A 19,600-nucleotide genomic window follows, 5' to 3' on the forward strand; every position below is an offset into this window, starting at 1 on the left:
ACAGACTGAAAGTGAGGGGATGGAAAAATATATTCCATGCAAATAGGAATCAGAAGAAAGTTGGAGTAATGATACTCATATCAGAAAAAATAGACTTTAAAATAAAGAATGTTACAAGAGACAAGGAAGGACACTACATAATGGTCAAGGGATCAATCCAAGAAGAAGATATAACAATTATAAATATATATGCACCCAACATAGGAGCACCTCAATACATAAGGCAAATGCTAACAGCTATAAAAGAGGAAATTGACAGTAACACAAAAACAGTGGGGGACTATAACACCTCACTTACACAAATGGACAGATCATCCAAACAGAAAATTAATAAGGAAACACAAGCTTTAAATGACACAATAGACCAGATAGATTTAATTGATATTTATAGGACATTCCAGCCAGAAACAGCACATTACACTTTCTTCTCAAGTGCGCATGGAACATTCTGCAGGATAGATCATATCTTGGGTCACAAATCAAGCCTCAGTAAATTTAAGAAAACTGAAATCATATCAAGCATCTTTTCTGACCACAACGCTATGAGATTAGAAATCAATTACAGGGAAAAAACCATAAAAAACACAAACACATGGAGGCTAAAAAACACGTTACTAAATAACCTCGAGTTCACTGAAGAAATCAAAGAGGAAATCAAAAAGTATCTAGAGACAAATGACAACGAAAACATGACAATCCAAATCCTATGGGATGCAGGAAAAGCAGTTCTAAGTGAGAAGTTTATAGCAATACAAGCCTACCTCAAGAAACAAGAAAAATCTCAAATAAACAATCTAACCTTACACCTAAAGGAACTAGAAAAAGAAGAACAAACAAAACCCAAAGTTAGCAGAAGGAAAGAAATCATAAAGATCAGAGCAGAAATAAATGAAATAGAAACAAAGAAAACAACAGCAAAGATCAATAAAACTAAAAGCTGGTTCTTTGAGAAGATAAACAAAATTGATAAACCATTAGCCAGACTCATCAACAAAAAGAGGGAGAGGACTCAAATCAATACAATTAGAAATGAAAAAGGAGAAGTTACAACAGACACCACAGAAATACAAAGCATCCTAAGAGACTACTACCAGCAACTGTATGCCAATAAAATGGACAACCTGGAAGAAATGGACAAATTCTTAGAAAGGTATAACCTTCCAAGACTGAACCAGGAAGAAACAGAAAATATGAACAGACCATCACAAGTAATGAAATTGAAACTGTGATTAAAAATCTTCCAACAAACAGAAGTCCAGGACCAGATGGCTTCACAGGTGAATTCTATCAAACATTTAGAGAAGAGCTGACACCCATTCTTCTCAAACTATTCCAAAAAACTGCAGAGGAAAGAACACTCCCAAACTCATTCTATGAGGCCACCATCACCCTGATACCAAAACCAGACAAAGATACTACAAAAAAAGATAATTACAGCCCAATATCACTGAAGAATACAGATGCAAATATCCTCAACAAAATACTAGCAAACAGAATCCAACAGCACATTAAAAGGGTCATACACCATGATCAAGCGGGATTTATTCCAGGGATGCAAGGAGTCTTCAATATATGCAAATCAATCAATGTGATACACCATATTAACAAATTGAGGAATAAAAACCATATGATCATCTCAATAGATGCAGAAAAAGCTTTTGACAAAATTCAACACCCATTTATGATAAAACTCTCCAGAAAGTGGGCATAGAGGGAAACTACCTCAACATTATAAAGGCCATATATGACCAACCCACAGCAAACATCATTCTCAATAGTGAAAAACTGAAAGCATTTCCTCTAAGATCAGGAACAAGACAAGGATGTCCACTCTCACTACTATTATTCAACATAGTTTTGGAAGTACAAGCCACGGCAATCAGAGAAGAAAAAGAAATAAAAGGAATACAAATTGGAAAAGAAGAAGTAAAATTGTCACTGTTTGCAGATGACATAACACTATACACAGAGAATCCTAAGGATGCCACCAGAAGACTACTAGAGCTAATCAATGAATCTGGTAAAGCTGCAGGACACAAAATTAATGCACAGAAATCTCTTGCATTCCTATACACCAATGATGAAAAATCTGAAAGAGAAATTAAGGAAACACTCCCATTTACCATTGCAACAAAAAGAATAAAATACCTAGGAATAAACCTACCTAGGGAGATAAAAGACCTGTATGCAGAAAACTGTAAGACACTGATGAAAGAAATTAAAGACAGTACAAACAGATAGAGAGATATACCATGTTCTTGGATTAGAAGAATCAATACTGTGAAAATGACTATACTACCCAAAGCAATCTATAGATTCAATGCAATCCCTATTGAATTACCAATGGCATTTTTTACAGAACTAGAACAAAAAAAATCTTTAAATCTGTATGGAGACACAAAAGACCCCGAATAGCCAAAGCAGTCTTGGGGGAAAAAACGGAGCTGGAGGAATCAGACTCCCTGACTTCAGACTGTACTACAAAGCTACAGTAATCAAAACAATATGGTACTGGCACCAAAACAGAAATACAGATCAATGCAACATGATAGAAAGCCCAGAGATAAACCCATGCACCCATGGTCAACTAATCTATGACAAAGAAGGCAAGGATATACAATGGAGAAAAGACAGTCTCTTCAATAAGTGGTGCTGGGTAAACTGGACAGCTACATGTAAAAGAATGAAATTATAACACTCCCTAACACCATACACAAAAATAAACTCAAAATGGATTAGACAGCTAAATGTAAGACTGGACGCTATAAAACTCTTAGAGGAAAACACAGGAAGAACACTCTTCGACATAAATCAAGATCTTTTTTGATACACCTCCTAGAGTAACTGAAATAAAAACAAAAATAAACATATGGGACCTAATTAAACTTAAAAACTTTTGCAAAGCAAAGGAAACTACAAACAAGACAACCCTCAGAATGGGAGAAAATATTTGCAAACGAATGAACGGACAAAGGATGAATCTCCAAAATATATAAACAGTTCATGCAGCTCAAAATTTAAAAAGCAAACAACTCAATCCAAAAATGGGCAGAAAACCTAAACAGACATTTCTCTAAAGAAGACATACAGATGGCCAGGAAGCACATGAAAAGCTGCTCAACATCACTAATTATTAGAGAAATGCAAATCAAAACTACAATGAGGTATCACCTCACACCAGTTAGAATGGGCATCATCAGAAAATCTACAAATAACAAATGCTGGAGAGGGTGTGGAGAAAAGGGAACCCTCTTGCACTGTTGATGGGAATGTAAATTGATACAGCCACTATGGAGGACAGTATAGAGGTTCCTTAAAAAATGAAAAATAGAATTACCATATGACCCAGCAATCCCACTACTGGGCATACACCCAGAGAAAACCATAATTCAAAAAGACACATGCACCCCAATGTTCACTGCAGCACTATTTACAACAGCCAGGACATGGAAGCAACTTAAGTCCCCCTCGACAGAGGAATGGATAAAGAAGTTGTGGTACATATATACAATGGAATATTACTCTGCCATAAAAAGAAACGAAATTGGGTCATTTGTAGAAACGTGGTTGGATCTAGAGACTGTCATACAGAGCGAAGTAAGTCAGAAAGAGAAAAACAAGTAAGTCCACATATAACGCATATATGTGGAACCTAGAAAAATGATACAGATGAACGGGTATGCAGGGCAGAAACAGAGACACAGATGTAGAGAACAAACGTATAGACACCAAGGGGGGAAAGCGGCGGGGGTAGTGGTGGTGGGATGAATTGGGAGATTGGGATTGACATGTATACACTAATATGTATAAAATGGATAACTAATAAGAACCTGCTGTATAAAAAATAAATAAAATTAAATTTAAAAAAAAAGAGTGAACATATCAAATAACCATTGGACAAAATAGTAAAAAAAAAAAAAAAAAAAAATTTCTCTTTACTAACCAACCCTGCAAATTAATAGAGATTTTTTCAAGGTAACAAAAGGATTGATAGTGTGAAATTTTATGCATATCTTGTTTTCTTCAGACAAAATCCAATGATCTGGAATTTTGTGCCAAGTTAAATGCATTATCATGGGAAGTAGAATGTTTGAAAAGATTATCCTATCTAGTTCAGAATGACACAAAAATTCTCTATGGCAAAATCAATGTAAGGTAATTAAGGGCCACACATTTAGTATCTGGGAGAAACTAAACTCACTTAAATAGGTAGTTAAAAAAAAAGAAAAAAAAAATCAAAATGTTGCACCATATTTTACAAACACTCTAGAAATGTTTTATCAACAGGGCAATTGTGACTGAGGTGGCAAGAAACAAGCACAGGTCCCAGAGTTAGAAGAAGAGTGTCATGTTCTGGTTTTGTCACAAACTGAATCAGGTAAAGGTGTCAAATCATACAAGTCATTTAACCTCCTTATCTGTAAAATGGAGAGACAATTACTTTGAGGACCAAATAAAGCAACCAAGTAAAAGTTCCATTTATTAGTAAAATAAAAAATGTCCTAGAGATATACATTATTATGATGCTAGAAAATCTAGTTAAAGGAAATAAATGCTCACCTTCCACTAATTTTTTTTTTTTTTTTGGCCATGCTGCGCTGCTTGCAGGATCACAGTTCCCTGACCAGGGATCGAACCCTGGGAGTGAAAGTGCTGAGTCCTAACCACTGGACCGCCAGGGAATTCCCACCTTCCTTTAATGTTTAAGTAAAAAATACCATACAGTATATGAATCATGGTTCTTATATAATCTGATAAATAGTATGCATCCTTGCCCTACAAATGTGTCCACGCACACATACGGACATTTGTGTTTAATTTTAGAGTTAGAGTCTCTCTCTCATGACCTACAGTCTAGGTTAAGCACCCTGCTGTAGGCTGGCCCAGGTACACTATGATAATTTCTACACTCTTCTTTCTCCTATAGTGTCAGTAGTAAATGACTATCCAGATAACTGTGATAAGACTTCGAGGTGTGTCTATACAGTATATCACATTTACAAAGCACTTTCAAATACATTATTTCATTTTAGTAGTATATTCCAGTTGCTAATAATTCTTTAAGATCCATGGCCTCACTCAAATATCAGATATAATTTAACTTCTGAACTGTAATTTATTACAATACCAAACTATAATGGTAGTTAGAATTCTTAATCATACTGTATGGCTATATTTCTTTCTACATTTAGGTGGAAAAATCTCACTAATTAAGGTGCATAAACATTTATGAAAATCTATTTTATTTTACATTTTAGCATCTCAGAGAACTGAAAAAACACCATTTGTAATTATTCTTATGATTATAATTATTCTCATAATCAAACATTTTAAATATATGATTTTTTAAATTACCATAGGAACCTCATCAATGACATCTCAATTCCTTTGAGGAAAATGTTCTATTTTATAGCTACATTCTATTGGCAATCTTTAAAATTCAATCTTTATTTATAGTTTTTGAAAATTTAAATAAAATATTTTTCAATTCTACATTAAATTTAACTACATGTTACTTTTATTCATATTTTACTCATATGTCAGACTTGGAAGGTACATACTTGGCTTTCATAAATACATTTTTCAGTTTGCTTTATGGGTCAAACTGTTGCCCCTGGCTTGTGGAAGGTTTAATTCATAAAAGTACTCACAAAGTAACTTTATTAATATCCTCAGGGGGAAACACACACACATACACACACACACACACACACACACACACACACACACACATAGAGTAAAATAAACTAGGAAGGGGTGGAATCTCTATACATGATTTTAGTTAATTTCTCCTTATCCCAATATAAAACATACCATATGCAGAGATTTTGTTTTCTGTAAGAATAGAGAACACACAGGTGGACAGATGAAGCAGGAACAGAACACAGAAGAGGGATGAAGAAGTAGAGGTCAGGGGAAGCTAAAACTCCTATTTCCAAGGAAGTCAAGGCAACAGCAGAGAAGATGGGTGGCCCAGCAACACAAAAGTTTTATATTAATTAATCCCAACTCTTTGTGGTTTTTGCCCCTAATCTGAAAGAAAGGTAAGACCAATATAAACTCTTTAATAATAAAATATGACATCCATTATCATCTCATTCCTAGGCCACGGGGCCAAGCATATCAACCCAAATGGTCAGAGGTCTATGTCAAATTAAGATTACCTCCTCATGGACAACTTGATCACCACAACATGAGTGGATACCACCACCTGTTAAGCCTGTTAAGCCAAGGAGAAAAAACTGCAGGAATGGTCAAGTGGACGTTTTCAATGGATTAAGCTTATGCCTTGGCTAACCCCAGAAAAGCAGAGGAAATCTGTGCACACTCTACCTTCCTTATGCTCACAGAAAACTGATGGCATGAGGAAACAAGAAACCCTGTTCTTTCGCGGGCCAGGAAGAAACCCCAAATTAAGGCATTTCAAAAGAGACTTTGCCGGGCTTGCCTGGTGGCGCAGTGGTTGAGAGTCCGCCTGCCGATGCAGGGGATGCGGGTTCGTGCCCCGGTCTAGGAAGATTCCACATGCCACGGAGCGGCTGGGCCCGTGAGCCATGGCCGCTGAACCTGCGCGTCCGGAGCCTGTGCACCGCAACAGTAGAGGCCACAACAGTGAGAGCCCCACAAACCGCAAAAAGGAAAAAAAAAAAAAAAAAAAAAATTTACCTTCAGAATATTTTACAAACTGCTATGGAATTATGAGAAAGTCAAGGAGTTTAGAATTCAGTCGTGCCCCTACCCCCAGACCAGAGTGCTCTGTTATAAGGTCTCAGAACATGCCCTACTTCTTAATACTTATCAAAATTGAACAATTATATACTCCATTATTTAATATCTGCGTTTCCAGCTAAAAGTTTCTGAAGAGCAGGTACCATCATGCTTGTCAAGTTCACATATCTTCAGGGCCTTCCGTATAGTGTACACACTATTTGTTAAATGAATGAGAAAATAAGCCATGTAAAACAATAATAGCCATTAGAAAGAAGCATATCTGAAATAAGTAAAATGGTACATTGTAATGACCCATTTATTTGGAAACTTCATTCATCACCTAACAGAATTGGCAATAAATTAGGTGTTTAGTGAATTAATACTCAATTAGATTACATAAATATGATTACAAAGCTACAAAGAAATGGACATAGTAAATTAAGAAAGTCCTATTTGAGGAAGCAGACTTTATACAAGATTTTGATACTTTCTAATCTTTTTACAGCATCTTAATAATCATTTATTACCATACATTGGAAGCTAAATCTAAACAATAGTTAATCTATTAAATCTAAAATAAATTTGATAGGCACTAGTAAATTCTAAGATACAGTTGTTGCCCTCAAGAAAATTCTAATACAGTTGAGAAGCTAGGAAATATATACAAAAGGATGACTTATACAAAGTAGCATGTGCTCTGTTTCCATCAAGTGGTACAGGCAATAAGCAGCTCAGTTCAGTGGAAGGGGTAGAGGAAGCATGACCCAGACTAACTGTGTATGTGTTTGACGGGACAAAGGGCAGAACAATTTGGCTAGACTTATGGAGCTTCGAGATGACACTAGAAAATAAGTATTTACAACAGGAGGACAGCAAACTCACATGCCTACAGAGACAGTTAACATCGGAGTGAAGCCTGCAGGATGAAAAATGTCAACAGACACTTGGTCTCAATGTTGGAAGCAAGAGGATCTCTGTTGGGGACAACGGGGGATTGCAGAGCACACACCCATATAAAAAGGGAAGCTGCTATGTTGCTCCAACAGATCATTGCCATGCCTTCTAGTTTTGTAAGAAAATGTGTAAAATTCAATTTTTTTAAATTTAAAGTTTCTCAATTTTAAAATGCTGGAAAATAGATGTTTTCAACACTGTGTTAAATCCAAAACATGTCTGTAGTCAATCGTGCTGGTGCTCCACAGGCTTGCAACTCTGGTTTGGCATGTCAAACTCCATGCTAAGAGATCTGGAGTTCATCCTGTAGTCAATGACTTAAGAGACTTAGCATTTATTTCATAATTTGCCTAGTTTTATACCTCTTCACGCTCCAGTATTTAACCATGTAAAACACTCAGCACTGCCAAATTATTTCACATTGGCCTTGTGTTAAGTATTTCACTGTTACAGGCCAATTTCATTCATTTAACTGTAGAGTGACTTATAAGTTTCAGCTGGAACAACATTCAAAATGATACTAATAAAACAGTGTTGACAGAGCAGTACCTCAGAGAATGCTGACATTATATGTGTATACCACAACCCACTAGAAACACACATATAATCACTGGAGCTCCACTTCTCAAAAAACTTGTGCAATAATCCACTACAAATGAAAAGTCCTTACCCTTTCCAGCATTTTCCCATAATCAGCAACTTTCTAAAGACTATTACTATACAGTACTTTCATTACCAAGTAGCACTCAAATATATGTAACAATGTTTTAATTCTACCAATCACTATAAGCTTTTAACTACCCCAAAACAATATTTAAGCATTAAAGGCCTATGTTTTAGCATTTTAATAAGCTTAGAGAAAGAAAAGATAATTAGTATCAGAGACCTGTTGATTCTTTCTGATGATAGTATTACAGAAAGTTAGAATTATAATTCAAAGGTAATTCCCAGACGAGAAAATTCTTAGTGCATAATTATGATATAAAACACAGAACTATGAAAATTGCTTAATCACATGCCTTGAAATAATATTCACAATGAAAGTCATCAAAGCATAAAAGAAATACTAAACAAGCAAAGTTTCTATTACTCAATTTGCTCTGGTCCCTGGGAACCCCTAACCTGAGCCATCCACTCCATGAATGAAGGTTTTCAGGCTGGTGGAGTACCATGATGTATATAGAGTGGTCAGCTCAAACCTACCAGTGCTGGTGAAAAAGAAGCCAACTCAAAACACATGTCTCACTGGGGCTCTGTTTTATCCTTTTCATATGAAAAGATTAATGGCTTGAATTAAAGAACATGTCACTAGAAACAAAACAAAACAATCCTACCATACACTCTACTAGTGGGAAACTCAAAGGCTCGCCCATCCCTGTCAGAACCTGTTGAAGACCCTCATGGCCCCCAGCATTCTGAAGTCCCACCCCACATTTTATCAGACATATTAAAATGTACTCACATACAATACTGAATATTTATAGTATTAGAAACTGAACTGAAAAAAAGAATTATCTTTCAGAAGCTTTTCATTCTTGAGCCCACTCCAGCCAGGTTTTTGTCCCCACCCTGCCAGTAATACAGCTCTTGTCAAGGTCACCAGTGACCTCAAGGTTGTTAAATCCAATGAGCAACTCTCAGTCTCCAAGCTGCTTGACTTGACACGACACCACTGAATCGCTCTCTCCTCCCTGAGATGCTTTCCTTACTGGATTTCAGGTATATGCTTTTAATTTCCCTCCTGTCCTTCTGACTGCTCCTTCTCAGTCTTCTCTACTGCTTCCTTATCAACTCACTCTCTAAAGCCTGAAATGCCTCAGGCTCAGCCCAAGCCCCTCATCACAGGAAAAGTACCTCATAGTTCCTTCTTCCCATGGTGTGGGTCAGCAGAATTAATATCGACTAATAATAACACTGTTACTTAGGGAATGGAAACAATTAGGTCCACTATGTCAGAAATATGTGCATAATTCCTTTGGCTTAAGATACATTCTTATGAGACTTCTCTTTTCCACAAACTATAAATATGGATATGACCCAAGGCTTGATCCATGGACTGCTTTTCCTGTCTGCATACATTCCCTATATGATTTCATCCAAAGCCTGCTGGCGACTTCCAAATTTCTATCTCTAGCCTGGACGTCTTCCTTAAACTCCACATTCCTAAATCCAACAAGCTGCTCAACTTCTCCACTTGGAAGTTGAATATATCTTGGTTATCTTTCCCAAACCGGCTCCACCATCAGATCCCCATCTCAGTTCATGGCAACTCCATAATTATGCAAAAAGCCTTGGTGTTATCCTTCCTCTGATCGCTATTTCTCATATTCCTCAAACCAGGAAATCTTGGTTCGACCTATAAAATAAATCTCGGTCATTTCTCACCACCTCCTCCACTGCTACTGGCATCTCTCAACTGGATTATTGCCAACAGCGGCTAACTTGTATCCCTGCTTCCCGGGACCACCCCACTCCATTTTTCAATCTCAACACAGCCGCCAGTGCTTCTATTAAAATGCAAGTCAAATCACCTTACTCTTAGGCTCAAAACTCTCCAGTGACTCCCCATTTCACTCAGAGTAAAAGCCAAAGTTCTTAAAATGGTCCACCAGGCAGACCCTACATGATAAGCTCCCCAAACCTCTAGAACTTCATCTACTGCTACTTTGTGGCCTTCCCACTGGTCCTGGAACAGACTAGGCACACTACTGCCCATGGCCTTCGCTGGTCCCTCTGCTGGAAGACTCTTCCCCCAGGTGTCTCTGTATGGCCAGCTTCTTCCCTCATGTCATCTTCTCAATGAGTCCTACCTTGACCATATTATTCGAAATTGCCAAAGGCCCTGCTTCCCTCCTCCAGCGCTCCTAATGTCCCTTACCTTGCTCTGCCTTTACTTTTTCCAAACACACTTCTTTCTAAAATAGCTTTGTTATGTTTAGTGTTTGTCTCCTAATAGGATATAAGCTCCATAAAGGCCGGATTATTTTCTTTATTTTGTTCACTGATGTAGCTATGGGGCCTAGAACAGTGTCTAGCACACAGTAGGCATGTATTTTGTTGAATGAATGAATGAATTTAATTAAACATTTAATAGTTTCAATTTCATAATTTTCTTTTAATATTTGAGACTTTTACCAAATCCTGAACAATTCTGTTGCTCCTAGAAAAGGTCCTTTGTACTTGAGGAATACAAAGATCCCAGCCTGACCTCCTGACCCAACCCCAATCCAGCAGCCCCAGGGAAGCTAGGGCCATCCTACCTTTGGCCATCATTGGTTCTGCTCCAGGAGTCCACTTAGCACTTACTGGGAAATATCTAATACCTCTCCAAACACATATATTTTGTTCCCCCACCAAGACAAGAAACCCTTTGGCAGGACTTGCAGTAAGTATTCAACACAAGCCTGGATACTTCATACAGAAGCAAAACCTGGTTTTTGAGGGACCTGATGAACATTTTTAAAGTATTAAGTTTAAGATACTATACAACACCTAACAGGGCACAGGGTTATCTGGGGTAGGCCCCCCTTTTAATGAACAGAGCAGAATGACACCATGATTATTCTGGACCATCCTGTGCCTATTTTGACTGGGTTTGTAATTATGCTATTTAGATGTAAATGTGTCTTTCTAATGTGCTTAAGTTTGTTTTTCTTAAAAACTCCTTTGAAACTTTCAGACTATTAATTTTCTTTAAATGAATGGTTTAAAAATCTTAAGTTTGGGGCCTAACAGAAAATCGTAAAGGGGTCTGGCCCACATTTTATAAACTGTGCCAATGGTGGGGCGTGGAGCTAGGAGGAATAAACAATTGCTTTATACCAATAATAGTGGCTTTCTTAAAAAGGACTCACATGAAATCTACAGAGTACAAGAGAAAGAGACATGGGCCACTGGTACTCTAAGTTTAAAAGTACTTCGTGCAACATTATTCATCACAAAGAGAAGTTTTTTAATCTGTAAATTTACTTTTTGGCAGCTGGAAAGAAATAATTAGCAAGCAGGCAGAAGCTGCGGGAATGAGACTGCTGGAAATAGGAGAATTAGGAAAAATAACTCAATTAGTGATCAGTGGGACATGCCAGCTATTCTTAGTGCAGCAGTATAGATTGCCCAATATCTGTAACTGAGAAATACTATAATTTGTTGCCTACTTAATGTGATCAAAACACAAAATAAAATCTTGTGAACAACTACTTGTAAACAAAAGCTTAGGGACTTCCAAGGGCTAGATATCTTTGTATACATCATTTCTTTTTGTCTTAAGTAATAAAAGCCAACTTTTCTTGACTGTTTACTATGTGTCACACCATGGCACTTGCTTTACATGTGCTATTTCACTTAATCAAAACAACCCTGTGACATAGTTGCTATTATTATCTTCATTTTACAGATGAGGAAAAAGAGGTTCAGAGAGTTAAGTAACTTCCCCAAGGTTACACACTAGAAAACAGTGGAGCCTAGATTTGGACCCCAGAGAACTAATCTCAAAAATCTTGTTCTTAACATTTATATTTTACTGCCTTTCTTCCATTTTGTCTTCAAAACTTATTACTCTTTTCTGTAGTAATTTCAGTGAGCAATCTGTCAGGTCCTATGGTGAGCACTCTTCCCCCAGGTATCTCTTATTTATATCTTATTTGCTAAGATTATACATGCTAAGTTTTTGCTGTTATAAGCTGTATCTCATTTGAGCAGAATATGTTATTTACTACCCATTTATGAAACTTCAGGTTTTGCTTTTTTTGTTTGTTTTACCTTTTTTTCACCTTCCTAATGAGCCTAAGTTGAAATTCTGAGTCTTTTCTCAGAATTTTCTCAAACCACCAAAATGTCCTTTTTCTCTTGAAAGAAAATATCTACAGTCTTCCTTCATGAGCACTTTGTTTTACCTATCAAATTTCTCATAATCCTATGTTTTATTACAATAAATGCTTCCTGGGAGCACTTATTACAATAAGTGCCACAGATTTCAGCATCAGAATTTCACTGTTGTTTTTGGTAGACAGAGACCAGAAACTGGATGTTTCCAGGGATATTTAAGAAAAGATAACTTAAAGGGGGTGGGGGCAGAATGGAGGAGAAAAGTGTATAGAAAGGGGGTGACTTAATGGCAGGAAGAGGCAAAAAATATATATTTATATATTCTTAGGAATAAACTATTCTGAAAATATTTAGAGAGCAGTCCTTTGAAATTGGGGTCAATCCTAGATTGTTTCTGTATGAATAAAACAATGAGCCAGGAGGGTCCCCAAGATATCACCTACTTGGCACTTATAACCAAAAGTCTCACTGGAGAGCCCTAGTAGAGAGGAGAGAAGGAGAAAGGGGTTAAACAGAAATTCCAAGGGCTCTGTACTGGGGGCAGAGGTAGAGCAGGCTTGAGGAAGTATAATTCTGCCTCACTGGGCCACAGCTCCATTTTCTCTGGGCAGGTCTGCTTCTATCTGAACCAAGCCATAGGATATCTTTGTGTGGATCAGGAAAGGGCACCCCATGCTCCAGGCCAGTGGACTCGTTGCTTGAACAGAGTAGTGAGCTGGGTTTCAGCCCTCAGATGGCACTAGTCTAGACTAGACTGGAAGTCAGAAGCAGCTTCTACTCTTGGCACTGTCATTAGCTGTGAGACTCTGAGTCACTCAGTCTTTTGGATCTTTAGTCCCCTCACCTTTAAAAAATGAAGGGGCTAGCTGTCACCTAAGGTCCCTTCCCTCTTATCAATTCTCAAGTGAAATCCGGCAATATCCAGTTGCTATATTCCTAAATGAGTCCCTGAAACACTAGGATTCTGTGGACTGAGTTGAGCCTTTATTGTTTGTGTGATATTGTATTTTTTTCTCTCACATTTCTGATGTATTTTTTTCTTTTAATCTTAAGATTACTCTTCTTTCAATTCCAAACTGCTTGATTTTTCTTAAGCCATCAAAAGGTCAAGCCCCACACATCAGCCCCAAACTACCCAAATGTCTATCAACAGAATGGATAAATAAACTAGGTGTATTTATTCACAGAAATAAAAGAAAAAACAAGTACTGCTACCTGAATCAATTTGGACATGACATCACGTTGAGTTAAAAATGACACAAAAAAGAAATTATACTTGATTGCATTCAAATGCAGCCCAAGAGGGGCTTCCCTGGTGGCGCAGTGGTTAAGAATCTGCCTGCCAATTCAGGGGACAAGGGTTTGAGCCCGGGTTCACGTGCCACAACTACTGAGCACACACCTAGAGCCTGCGCTCCGCAACAAGAGAAGCCACTGCAATGAGAAGCCCGCAAACCACAATGAAGAGTAGCCCCTGCTCACCGCAACTAGAGAAAGCCCGTGCGTAGCAACGGAGACCCAACACAGCCAAAAATAAGTAAAATAAATAAATTTTTTTTAAATTAAGAAAAATAAATAAATGCAACCCCCAAACATGTTAAAACTATCCTACGGCAATAAAAGTCAGAATAGTGGTCTTCCTTGGGGCAGGGATTATGACTGCAAGAAATTTGGAGCTGGGGCGGGGGGGGGGGGGGGGGGGCGGAGGGGGAGGTGTGCCTGGTAAGGTTCTGTTTCTTGATTTGGATGCTGATTGCCTAGATATGATCACTTTGTGCTGTACACTTCTGATCTGTGTATTTTTCTGGTTGTATGTAATTATTCAGGAACAAGTTCAAAGAAATAAAGCCACAGGGACATCCACTCCCTCCAAACAAGAGCCATCTACTAAAACTGGACAGCATAAGTACTGCTACCTGTAGGGAGAAAATTAGTTACATTTCATTTAATGTGAATCAGACAAAGAACCACCTGAGAAGCTAAATGAGAAATGACATTAATTTCCTAAAATCTTCATCCAGAATCTCCTTGATTTTTATAATGATTTCCTCCCTCACATGAAACTGTGGCTATAAGGTAGTATAACATATTGCTTTTCCCTCTATCTTCATATACCAGTAAAACATTTCTGTTCAAAGTTCTATAACATATATGTACAAAGACAAAGTTATTAGAAAACATCTGAAAATATCCCAGGATAATATGGAGGCTCAAAATATACTTTTGATGAGAATTATCCCAGTTACCACATTAATGAAATGACTTGGTTAATGACCAAGTCTCTACCTAGATTCTTGCTGTATAGATGAAACTCTGCCAGGTAAGGCCACATAAGTGGGGAAAGGCATTCCAGAAAACGCTGTGCTACAGACAATTCCAAGGAAGCTCCAGGAAACACTGCCTTCTCCTTGCTCTATGTTTGGTTCATCTGTGAATGTTTTGGCACCACACTTTCCTCCTTACGTTATGCCAGCTGTCAGATCAGTGATTTCTTTCCCCACCCCAATGTACTACGATACCTCTTTGATCAATACAGTATACAGCATGACTGCTCCATTTGATACATATGAAAAGTGATAGTACACAAAGTTGCATCAGAAGTAATTACACCACTAAATCATATAAGGTAACTGGAAACACAGATTGCTTGTTTTCACTCAAAACTTTATGATAACTTCAGCCAATACTGCTGTAGAGTCCCTCTGGTCCCACAGCATGGGGGGTGGGCATCAGCAGTTCTCCCAAATGCTGGAGGATTAGTTAAATATTTCTCAAATCATTAGAACTTAGACAAAAAATGTTTCCAGCCTTTGAAATGGGAAGGGGTGGGGTATAAGGGGGCAAGGGGGAGCAGAGGACAGTAATAAGCATCCAGTCCCTGAATGCAGTATTTAACACCAAACTAGTGATTCAACACAAATGCAGGCAAGGTTTCCAGCATAAATATCACTCCGCAGCACTATTTCATGTTGTATACAGATTTTATAGGGCACCTTAATTCTAATCCTTTTTTTTTTCCTCAGCTAAAAAGATCTTCTCTGATTTACACTTTTAAATAGAAAGCTTTCCCTATTTCAGCCTTGTTCTCAATACTCATCCTTCTAAGTTTAGATTCTCCTTGCAGTTCAATGCCCAGTATTCTACTTCTTCCTTCCTCTCAAATTATCCCTTTAACTTGTTCTACTTATTTTTATAGGCCCCCAAAGCCTCTTCCTCAGAAGAATGTGCAATTCAAAAAGCCCTCTCAACTATTCCCTATATCAAAGTTTAACTACAGAGACCAACAATACCATTTTTCCTGTTTGGGTTTCAGGACAGATACATTTTAACTAAAATTTCACCACTCATAAATTCCTTCACTAAATCTTTCCTCCCCCCCCACACTGGATTGTTTTATATACAATCACAATGTACTCAAACACCCAAAATGTATAATTATATAATCATACAAAGACTTCCTAAAAATATGTAATTTTAAATATATAACACACATCCTTTATAACTCTGGTGTTGGGAGTACAAGCTAAAAAAATGCTGGAGTCTTCTTATTAGTTGTGTTTGCTGTTCCTTGTTGAGAAAGAACAGTAGAGGCCCATCATACAATTGCTATATCAGAGACCACAAACTGTTACAACAGGATTCTACTGAAGATTGTAAACATATTTAAAACTTTTTTCTTTAAAAGAAGAAAGTTGGAATTGCATAAGCGAAAACCAAAGATTCTATGCTTTGCCCATAAGGATACACAATTCTTATAACTGGAGTTTTGTACCTCTTAATTAAAAAAAAGAAGAAGAAGCATACACAATACTGAATACCTCCAGTTTCCCCATAGGCTTCATCTACCAAACCAGGGCATTTAAAAGGTTAGTATTAATGAGTAGTATGAAAAATCCACCTCTCTATAAATGCAGAAAACTTTTTATCCTTCAGAAGACTTGAAAAAATATTAAAATGACTTTAGAGAAGGCGGGTGAAATTTAGTTCTGAACTCAGAAAACCACCTAAGGGATAATTTGTGAATGCCATCTGGGATCCAGGCAGCCTCATCAACAAAAGGGAAAACTGGTTGAGATCATCCAAATCTAAAATTCACATACATTTTTACATCTGGACTGAATTAATCTTTTCTTGGTACCGACTTTCATGTATTAAAATAATTGTTTGCAGGTTTTAGTTTTTTTTTAAAAAAAACCCACAGACTCAGAAATCAAAATCTGCAACATTCAAGTTGAAAACTACAAAGAATTCCTTTATCAAAAAAGTTAGTTGTGAGACAGGACTCATTTACACTAAACTCTGAACTTGACAGCTCAGTCAAAAACAATTCTGTTTGAAACTTTCATTTCAAGCATCTGCAGCAAAAGGCTACATGGTCTATTATGTCATAAGTTCTGAAAGCCAAAAGCTTTGTAAGTGTAGTTAAAAGTGGAAACAAAGTTCAGAAATCAGAAAAGCTCTACAACCCGCCCCCACCCCCAATTCAACTAGACCAGCTGAATGAGTTTCTAAAGAACTTGTAGCTAAAAATTATTACCTAGCACATTGACATTTCGCTTTCAAAAGCAGCGGTCTTCATCCTGGCCCATTCAGTTTTCCTGTAGAGCCAGAAGCATCTTAAATCTACAAGTTCAAATTATGTATTTGAAGCTGGTAGCTTACCTCTGTTGCCCCACCAAAAAGGAGGGGGTAGAAACAGAGAAAGATTTCCTGTCCCTTAAAATGTTTGGGGCCCTGCAAGAACTGCTGATTACTGTGGTCCATCAGTGTCAGATCTCAGGCACTCTTATAAGCAATTCAAAGGGGTGGGGGGGGGAGAATTAGTTCATATTACAGGCAGTCTGCTTTCTGGAAAAGATATCCTGCAGATAACTTGATACTAGATATCCCCTGGGGGACCCTTCTCATCTAATAATCCCAGAAGTCCATTTTAATATGAAATGTAAATCCAATATGTTTACAAACATACTGAAAGAGCATTCAAATGTCAGCTGTCTCATACTGTGGAGTATTTTCATTTTTAACATAACACTTTTATTTCTCAAAACCACACCCAAGGAAAAATGATTAAGCGCTAGAAGTTTTATACGACAAAGGACAACAGCACAGGCATCTGTTTTCCTGCCTCTCTTCTGGTCTTCTCCCCTCCCCCACTCTCTATCCTGCAGGCAGTTTGCAGGTCTTGGTGCTTGTTAAAATTACCTTCTACAATAGTTTCAGAATGCTGTAGATTCTGAAAAACTTCTGAAACTTTAACACTGCTGAGCCTAAATTTAGGCTCTGCTCTAAGAAGAAATCCAAAAGTCAAAAGCCTTTTTAATGACAGATGTATTATGGAAAATTTTCCCCACAAAGTTGTGATGCTGTGAAATATCAACTCCCTGAAATCACAGAAAGGAAATGACTTACATTCTTGCAAAATGAAGCCACTAGCAGTTTTATCCAACAGTATTCTCTAATCCTAAACTACACCCTGTGGCAACGGGGAGTATTTCGTTCAAGGACTAAATTTAAATAGATGCTTATAAAACCAATAAACAAACATCGTCGGGTCCCAGAGAAGAAGAGACGGAATCCTACATGAGAAATCCAGCAAGAGATACTTTTTCTGCACCCTCAAAAAGGCTGGAGAGGACAGGCAAGTTAAAAGCAACCCGAGAACGCTTGCTTAAGTTTTCCTTCCCCGCTGCGGGCAATGCACAACTCCTGAGGGAAATATTGGCAAAACAGATTTTTGCTAAGAAATCCAAACGAAAAGGGTGTCAAGGAGCTAATATTTCTTTGGACACTAGCTACACAACTGCACGGCCTGAAAATCCTCCAACTTTCATTTCAACTTTAAAATGGGCTTATTTTGACAGCTTTCCATTTTTTCCTACCTTCAAGAAAACGCCCTCACCATTAGGTTATGCTGTCCCGGGACTGGAGGTGCTGCTATAATCCCTGTGGACCTCACCCGGTGGATCCCAGCTGTCCAACCCTGACAGGTCCTGGCCCTCCCCGATCAGCAGCTGGGGGTCTCCTCTGCCCCGGGCCGGGCCTGCGCTCCGCCAGCTCCTCCAGGAACCCAAATTCTGCAGGCCGCGCCCCCCACTCGCATCCCACCAAGGCCCCCTTCCGGCGTCGCCGAGCCCGAGCTCAGTCTCCGGCTCCCCCGACTAGGGGACGATGGGGCAGACCTCGCGTCTCAGGTCCCCTCCCGCGGTCGGGCTGCCCGGGCCGGCGCGCGCACAACAGGCGGCACCCAGGAATTTGGGGCTCAGGGGCTGGCCCCGCCGCCGGGTCACAGCGACGGGGCGCGAAGGGCAGGCGCCCCCAGCCCAGGGCGCCGGCGACCACAGGGAAGCCGAGCGCGGGCACCGAGCCCGGGGGCGCAGCCCGCAGCCCCGGCTGGCCTCCCGCCCTCTCCGCAGACGCGGCCCCGGAGCGCCGCGCCTCCCCCGCCGCCCGGCTCGGCTGCCCCGGGGCCCGGTCCTCCCTTCCCGGCGTGGGCGAGCTCCGACTCGCGGAAAATCGACCTTCCAGCCCGGTGCCCGACGCCCAGAGCCAAGGCAGCGACGAGAAGGCGAAGAAAGACGCAGAGAAGGGGACACAGCCTGGGCTGGGGCTCGCGACTTCCAGAAGCCCTCCCGAAGTCCCGTCTAGCCACCGCCACCCGGCCGGCAAGGGGCACAGTGAGCGGCCGGGGCGCGGTGGCCGGGCTGGGGGGTCGTCCTGGGGAGCCGGGTTCCTGGTCTTACCTCAGAGAAAGCTCGCAGCACCAGGCGTCGTACTCCCGTCAGCTCTCAGTGCCTTCCTGCGGCCGCCACGCCTGCCACTGCTCTCAGCCCCTTGGCCTGGGCAGCCGGACGAGCGCTCCGCGTCCGCCCCGCCCCTCGCCCACGCCTCCCGCCCCGCCCCCTGAGGCTCCACCCCCCCCGTCGACCCAGAGGTGGCGGGGGCGGTGGCAGAGCCGCGGTAGCTGAGCTTGCAGCCGCACGTGGAGCGCCTGCAAGCCCCGCCCCGGGCCCAACCAAGCGTCCTGCGGAGGGGTGCCGCGAGTCGGGGGCGGGAGAAAGCCGAGGGCGCCACGCCTCCGGGGTTGGCGAGGGAGGCGAGCCACGGACGGATG

General features: G+C 39.8%; 1 protein-coding gene across 4 annotated transcripts in view; it reads right to left on the reverse strand.

The window, feature by feature from the left end:
• FRMD6 (FERM domain containing 6) overlaps positions 1 to 19,384 on the reverse strand; it is a 75,444-nt gene extending 56,060 nt beyond the window's left edge. Inside the window, exon 1 of one of the 4 annotated variants that reach the window (XM_067028476.1) lies at positions 19,230 to 19,327. The gene's annotated coding sequence lies outside the window, so the exon portion shown is untranslated. Of the gene's footprint in view, positions 1 to 19,229 lie in introns of all 4 variants that reach the window. The other 3 variants (XM_059057169.2, XM_059057170.2, XM_067028475.1) reach the window with 3 other exon arrangements.
• Positions 19,385 to 19,600: the final 216 nt, after the last annotated feature.

Source organism: Kogia breviceps, chromosome 3 (assembly GCF_026419965.1).
Source record: "Kogia breviceps isolate mKogBre1 chromosome 3, mKogBre1 haplotype 1, whole genome shotgun sequence".
NCBI classification, from domain to species: domain Eukaryota; kingdom Metazoa; phylum Chordata; class Mammalia; order Artiodactyla; family Physeteridae; genus Kogia; species Kogia breviceps.